This window comes from Anomaloglossus baeobatrachus, assembly GCF_048569485.1.
Source record: "Anomaloglossus baeobatrachus isolate aAnoBae1 chromosome 5 unlocalized genomic scaffold, aAnoBae1.hap1 SUPER_5_unloc_23, whole genome shotgun sequence".
Classification (NCBI taxonomy): Eukaryota; Metazoa; Chordata; class Amphibia; order Anura; family Aromobatidae; genus Anomaloglossus; species Anomaloglossus baeobatrachus.
Genome location: NW_027441799.1, coordinates 265,755 through 273,585, shown reverse-complemented (window position 1 = coordinate 273,585; position 7,831 = coordinate 265,755).

Genomic DNA, 7,831 nt, shown 5'->3' with positions numbered 1-7,831 from the left:
TACTGACCAATATCGTTGACAGAAAGTGTCAAGGAAAAAACATGTTTTTCTGCACCCACTGGTGGCTATCAATACATCCGTTTCACTTTAGATTTATATGGGGCCCCAGGAATGTTTCAGTGTATAATGGACAGGATGCTCATAGCCTGTGGCGCCCTGGACAAGCCAGGACGTCACAGGTACTGCAACAACACACCCCACACCCCGGTTAGGCACATCAGCCGCACATACAAATCCTTGTTGCCTCCCTCCAGGGGCTGATGTCCACACCAGGTGGGGTGGAGCCAGAAGCGCTGCTCGAGTCCCCGGATCCGGCCCACCGCTCGAGCCACCGAGCAGCAGCAGCCAGACCCAAGCCGCGAGCGCGGTCGAGTAGCGCATCCCCCCGCCCGCGACAACTTGGCGTCACGAACAGGATCCTACCATTCTACCGGCTGGTAGAAGTGCGCCTTGTAGCCCGCCGGAGGTGTCCGGCCGAAAAATTTCAGAAGCCGCCATCTTGGGCGCGAAAAGTTCCCCGCTCGAGTGCCTTCCCGAGCAGTGGAGGTGCGAAAGCCGAAGCTCCGCCCCTGAAGAGGAGGTGCTGAGAGAAAACCAAGGGGGGACGGATGGCGTCCGGCCGCATGTGAACTGCGGCTATAAAAGCGGGGACGCCAGGACTCCGTGCCAATGTCGTTCCTGGAACCCCAAAATCACAGCACTATGTCCACTCCGCTGGTGCAGCCGGAAGCCCAGCCGCCTGTGCCCGGAACGGCGGCCTGGATCAGGGCCCGAATGGCGGGAATCTGTCGAAACTACCGAGACTAGATATGTCTTCTGATGGAGCAGTGGACCGCGGAGGTGGAGGAGGTAGCCGCGGTCGCCCGGGTGTACGGGATGGAGGCTATGATGGAGGAGCTGGTGAGTGACCCACACCCCTATGTCCCTGAGGGACCGGCCGCTGCGGCTGAGGGATCCGGTCTGCCCCTGGCCCCCATACTATCTCTGCCCTTCCTACCCGTGTGCCCCGCTGCTGCTGGTCCATCTGATTTGCGCCTCCTTGCAGCGGCAACCGAAAGAGTGACGAGCCCGGAGACTGCGGCAGCTGGCGGCAACCCGCCTGGCGCAGGGACGGATGAGAGCGACTCCGGGCCGGACACAGAACCTGTCTCGGAGGAGGGAGTCGCTGGCTTGCACGACATGGAGGCCATCTACATTTCACGGAGCGGAAACAATGGATATCGGGCGGCCCTTCCCCGTCACGCCTGTTATGCGCTAGAAGGGCTGGTACCCGTGTTTTTCCACCCGAGGCTGGATAAGGAGCAAGAAAGCGAGCAGTAAGGCAGCGGCCCTCCGTTGCACAGTTGTCCCCGTTGGGACCATCAGCACCATTGTGTGAGTTGTTGAATGTGTGATTTGTTGAAAATGTAACCGAATGATAAGGAAAAGTAATCAACCGAACAGTTATCAGATTAGCAACCGTGATTGAATCAGCCGTTGCCGGCAACTAGTCCCCGTGGGGACTTTCTGCAGCCGTATGCGTAAGGAACTACTTACGGACACGCCCGAGAACTTGCAGGGCAACCACAAACTGAGTGGAATGTAAATAATTGGCTTAAACCGTGACCGCCTCCGGAGAGGCTGATTTGGAGGATGGGCCTGGAGGAATGGATGGCCCAGGCCCGCCACTACCGTAACCGGTGGCGATCCTCCGGGGGTTCAGGGGTTCCCCATGGACGTGGGTCCCCTGAAAGAGACCGTACCCACTCGGGCAATTTGGTTCTGGACTGGGGCAAAGGGTGCTGCTCATTTTCTTAGGGGCAGCATCAGGGCCAGGTTGTTTGGGCGGGGGGAGAGCGGAAGCCGTTACCGTTAATAAAAATGTTAGTAACGTTAAAGAAGGTGCCTCCCGTAAGGGAAGATTTGAAATGTTCAAATGTTTTTATCTTTTTCAGTTGTGAAAATAAAACCGGTGATGGACGGGCAGCCTGCGGACGGTCTGCGTTTAACCAAGGGGGAATGTGGTGCCCTGGACAAACCAGGACGTCACAGGTACTGCAACAACACACCCCACACCCCGGTTAGGCACATCAGCCGCACATACAAATCCTTGTTGCCTCCCTCCAGGGGCTGATGTCCACACCAGGTGGGGTGGAGCCAGGCGGTTGGCTCCACCCACCGAGGAGTTCACAGTCCTGGAGGCGGGAAAGGTGCAGTTGAGTCGAGTTGAGTGGAGTCGAGTGAGGGAGAGTGAAAGGAGAGGAGCTGACTGACCGTGTCCGGGTACGTGGCCCGGGCACCTGAGAGCAAGGTTGGCAGACGGTGGTGACCATCTGCAGGAGAGGCCGATTGCCGCACAACCGTAAGGACCGGGGTCGGGCGGTGGCCCGCCGGTACCGGATCGGGGAGCGAAGAAACGCCAGCACGGACCCCGACCAGGCTTGGAGTCGTCGTTAAACCGGTCAAATCCGTCAGAGACGGGAACCTCCGGGGTTCCTCAGCAGCAAAGACCCGACTGAAGGCAACCGCTCAACCGTGAAGGGAAATACAGCTACCACCACAGCTAGAGTTCCCAGGGCCAGAGCCTGCGGGCAAAAGGGGCTCCTCCGGCAACACACCGCTGGGGAGCGGGCTACCGGTGGGAAGCCATCGGGGCCAACAACACATCAAAGGTGCAGGGAGAGACAGTTACCGCCAACCTACCGGGACTGATCACCGCAGCCACCTGTGGGACCCGTCCATCCAGCCGTTTGCTTCACCAGAGACTCCGTGTACGTTACTGGCTGAGTGAGTACCACTGTGCCGCCTGGCACCACGCTGCCCCCATGACCCTGCACCTTCCCAACTCCTGCCATCCACCTTTCAGTCCACATTACCGGGTCCCGGGACCACCAAATCCCCCTACCCACGGAGGGGAGAGATACATCTCAGCTGCTCCCTGTCATCGCTCCCGGGATCCCCGTCCAGAGCAGTGGTGGTGCCTCATTATCACCAGAAACCGTGGGTGGCGTCACGGACTACATCCCCAAACCAAACCACCCCTTTCACTCACGGGCGAGGAGCGCTGCTCCAGTCCCCGGATCCGGCCAACCGCTCGAGCCACCGAGCAGCAGCAGCAGCCGGACCCGAGCCGCGAGCGCGGTCAAGTAGCGCACCCCCCCCGCGACAAGCCGACACTCCGTATGCTTCAGCCTATCTTGATGATGTCATAATATACAGTGGGGACTGGGAGTCCTACCTTAACAATAAGAATAAAAAAGGTTGTCAGCTCACCCCTCTTCACTCCTGGATTCTGCACAGATGCAAGGAAATGCCCTGGCCTGGGCGGCAATGGATATCAGCAGAGGAAAAAATCCAGCATCATGGAGATTTTGTAGAAATAAAACTTGATTTTATTGTAGCAGAATAAAAACATGCAGACCGTGCAGTGGGCACAGAGGCACAGGTGAAAAAATGTGGGTTATCTAACGCGTTTCGACCAGAGAGTCTTATTCATGCCATGTGATTTACCCAAAACTGATTCAGTATTTAAAAGGTACACATTACACGTCATGGGATGGACTTAGTGCTCAATTAAAACTAAAACCGCGCAGGTGTGCATTCCCAGTGGACAGATGCACCAATAACACGTAGTGGGGTTAAAAACATGTATGTAGAAAACCACAATATGAAGAATGAATAAATAAGATTGAGAAAAATATCACAAAAACATTGGATTTGTATTTAAAGATGGTGAATCCATAATGAGAGAACTACAAAACAGCTTTCAATACTATTATAAATCATTTCCATATAAGTCATACAGCAATAAATTTGGAATGATTATTGGAAGCTGAAAATAACAGAGGGCAAACATGAGAGAGATGTCTATTAGTCCTGTATAAAGCAGTTGTCAAGTACACAGTTAATTTTATATTAGTACATAAAATATATCTGAATGTTAGATAGTGAATTCCTGCACAGGAGGCAAAAAAAAACCCAAAACACAGCATATATACCGCAAATGCCATAGTAAATCTAGGGAATATACAGTGCCTACAAGTAGTATTCAACCCCCTGCAGATTTAGCTGGTTTGATAAGATGCAAATAAGTTAGAGCCTGCAAACTTCAAACAAGAGCAGGATTTATTAACAGATGCATAAATCTTACAAACCAACAAGTTATGTTGCTCAGTTAAATTTTAATAAATTTTCAACATAAAAGTGTGGGTCAATTATTATTCAACCCCTAGGTTTAATATTTTGTGGAATAACCCTTGTTTGCAATAACAGCTAATAATCGTCTTTTATAAGACCTGATCAGGCCAGCACAGGTCTCTGGAGTTATCTTGGCCCACTCCTCCATGCAGATCTTCTCCAAGTTATCTAGGTTCTTTGGGTGTCTCATGTGGACTTTAATCTTGAGCTCCTTCTACAAGTTTTCAATTGGGTTAAGGTCAGGAGACTGACTAGGCCACTGCAACACCTTGATTTTTTCCCTCTTGAACCAGGCCTTGGTTTTTTTGGCTGTGTGCTTTGGGTCGTTGTCTTGTTGGAAGATGAAATGACGACCCATCTTAAGATCCTTGATGGAGGAGCGGACGTTCTTGGCCAAAATTTCCAGGTAGGCCGTGCTATCCATCTTCCCATGGATGCGGACCAGATGCCCAGGCCCCTTGGCTGAGAAACAGCCCCACAGCATGATGCTGCCACCACCATGCTTGACTGTAGGGATGGTATTCTTGGGGTCGTATGCAGTGCCATCCAGTCTCCAAACGTCACGTGTGTGGTTGGCACCAAAGATCTTGATCTTGGTCTCATCAGACCAGAGAACCTTGAACCAGTCTGTCTCAGAGTCCTACAAGTGATCATGAGCAAACTGTAGACGAGCCTTGACATGACGCTTTGAAAGTAAAGGTACCTTACGGGCTCGTCTGGAACGGAGACCATTGCGGTGGAGTACGTTACTTATGGTACTGACTGAAACCAATGTCCCCACTGCCATGAGATCTTCCCGGAGCTCCTTCCTTGTTGTCCTTGGGTTAGCCTTGACTCTTCGGACAAGCCTGGCCTCGGCACGGGTGGAAACTTTCAAAGGCTGTCCAGGCCGTGGAAGGCTAACAGTAGTTCCATAAGCCTTCCACTTCCGGATGATGCTCCCAACAGTGGAGACAGGTAGGCCCAACTCCTTGGAAAGGGTTTTGTACCCCTTGCCAGCCTTGTGACCCTCCACGATCTTGTCTCTGATGGCCTTGGAATGCTCCTTTGTCTTTCCCATGTTGACCATGTATGAGTGCTGTTCACAAGTTTGGAGAGGGTCTTAATTAGTCAGAAAAGGCTGGAAAAAGAGATAATTAATCCAAACATGTGAAGCTCATTGTTCTTTGTGCCTGAAATACTTCTTAAGGCTATGTGCGCACACTGCGTTTTTTTGACGCTGCGTTTTTGTGCGTTTTTGGCCGCTAAAACCGCACAAAAACGCACCCGCGTCAAAAAAACGCGGCAAAAAACGCACGCGTTTTGCCGCGATTTGGTGAGTTTTTTTGCTGCGTTTTGCTGCGTTTTTGCTCACTGCGTCTTTACGCGTTTTTTATCAGTGAACAAAAAAAAAAAAGGTCTGATGTCATTTCCTTCATCAATGTGTTCTTCATTCTCCACTAGTATATGCAGAAGAGCAGACAGCTGCAGAACTACAAGGCTCAGCATATTCCATCCAATAGTGTATGCAGGAGAGCAGACAGCAGCTGCAGAACTACAAGGCTCAGCATGCTCCATCCAGGACTGTATGCTTGAGGGAGAGTCAGGGGGAGCAGACCTACAAGGCTCAGCATCCTCCATCCAATAGTGTATGCAGGAGAGCAGACAGCAGCTGTCGAACTACAAGGCTCAGCATCCTCCTTCCAGGACTGTATGCAGGATTTCTTTGCCCCCCCAAACAAAAAAAATGACGTGGGCTTCGCCGTATTTTTGTATGCTAGCCGGGTACAGCAGGCAGGTACGGGCTGCCCCCAACCCCCAGCTGCCTATTTGTACCCGGCTGGGAACCAAAAATATAGGGAAGCCCTTTTTTTTTAAATTATTTCATGAATTTCATGAAATAATTTTAAAAACAAATGACGTGAGCTTCGCCCAATTTTTGAGTCCAGCCGGGTACAACTAGGCAGCTGGGGATTGGAATCCACAGTGCATGGTGCCCATGCTTTCTGGGCACCCCCGCTGTGAATTGCAGTCCCACAGCAACCCCAGAAAATGGCGCTTTCATAGAAGCGCCATCTTCTGGCGCTGTATCCAACTCTTCCAGCTGCCCTGAAGCCGGGTGGCTCGCTGGGAAATAATGGGGTTAGGGCTAGCTGTATATTATCAGCTGGCCCTAAGCCCGAAATTCATGGTGTCACGCCAATATTAGACATGGCCACCATGAATTTCTAGTAAAGATAAAAAACAAACACAACACAGAAAAATATTTTTATTAGAAATAAAACATAACACAATTAGTGACTCCATCTTTATTGAAATAAAGAACCCCCCCTCCGCAGTAATCCTGGGTCAGGGTCCCGCGCCGTCCAATCTGGATCCAATATCATCTGATCGGTTTGCTGGAAGGCAAAGCGATCAGATGATGTGTCAGGATCAAGTGCCTGAATCCCATCACACATCAGCTGATTGTATAAAAGCCGATTATACAATCAGCAGATGCATCGGTGCAAAAAAAAAAAAAAATACTCACTTATGTGCTGATTACCGGCAGCTCCTGCAGCGATGGGGCGGGAGTCTGATCCCGTCCGATCGCTGCAGCAGCTGCCGGTAATCAGGGATGAAGTCTCCTGACGCATCCGCTGATACCGGCCGGGCGCCCGCGTCACCGCGATACTTACGATCACCTGATGCGTCAGGTGACTGCATCAGGTGATCCATCGCCAGGTCCTGCATCCATCGGAGGTTTCCCGGCCGTCTGCACACAGCCGGAGCGGGGGTGGCGATACCGTGAGAGGAGATGGGAGCGGGCATGGCACCAGGAGTCTGCAGACAGGTGAGTATAACTTTTTTTTTTTTTTTCTACTGTTAACTTTTGATTTAGCAGCCGCTTCCAACTCCTGCCCAGACATGGCGCCGCACGGCAGCATACATGCACAGGACCGGAGGTGGACGCGGCGGTGACGGTACCGGGAGGATTCACGCTTCTGTATATACTGACAGAAGGAATCCTCTTCCTGTACACGTCACTTTACTACCCACCTCCTGCGTTTATAGCTGCGTTTTTGGTCTTCAAAACGCAGCTATTTGCGTTTCTCATTGCGTCTTTCAACATCCCATTGCACTCAATGGATGAAAAGTGCAGTGAAAAACGCGGGAATAATTGACATGCTGCGTTTTTGTGGCACCACAAAAACGCAGCTGAAAAAAACAGATGTGTGCGGACAGCAAAAATGAAAACTCATAGACTTTGCTGGGGAAGCAAAGTCCTGCAGTTTTGAGGCCAAAAACGCACCCGAAAAACGCGCAAAAACGCAGCGAAAAACGCACTGTGCGCACATAGCCTAATACTTTAGGAGAACCAAACAGAATTCTGGTGGTTTGAGGGGTTGAATAATAAATGACCCTCTGAATAAACTTTTCTCAATTTAAAAAAAAAAAAAAAGAAATAACATTCTCTTTTGCTGCATTTCACACTTCCAGGCTGATCTACAGTCCAAATGTCACAATGCCAAGTTAATTCCGAATGTGTAAACCTGCTAAATCTGCAGGGGGTTGATTACTACTTGTAGGCACTGTATATATGGACCATTATGCGTTAAGGGAGAGACCACAGATCGTTGTTATTAGGTGTACTGCAAGATTAAGTCCTGTCGGGTATTCAGACCATTCGGCACCC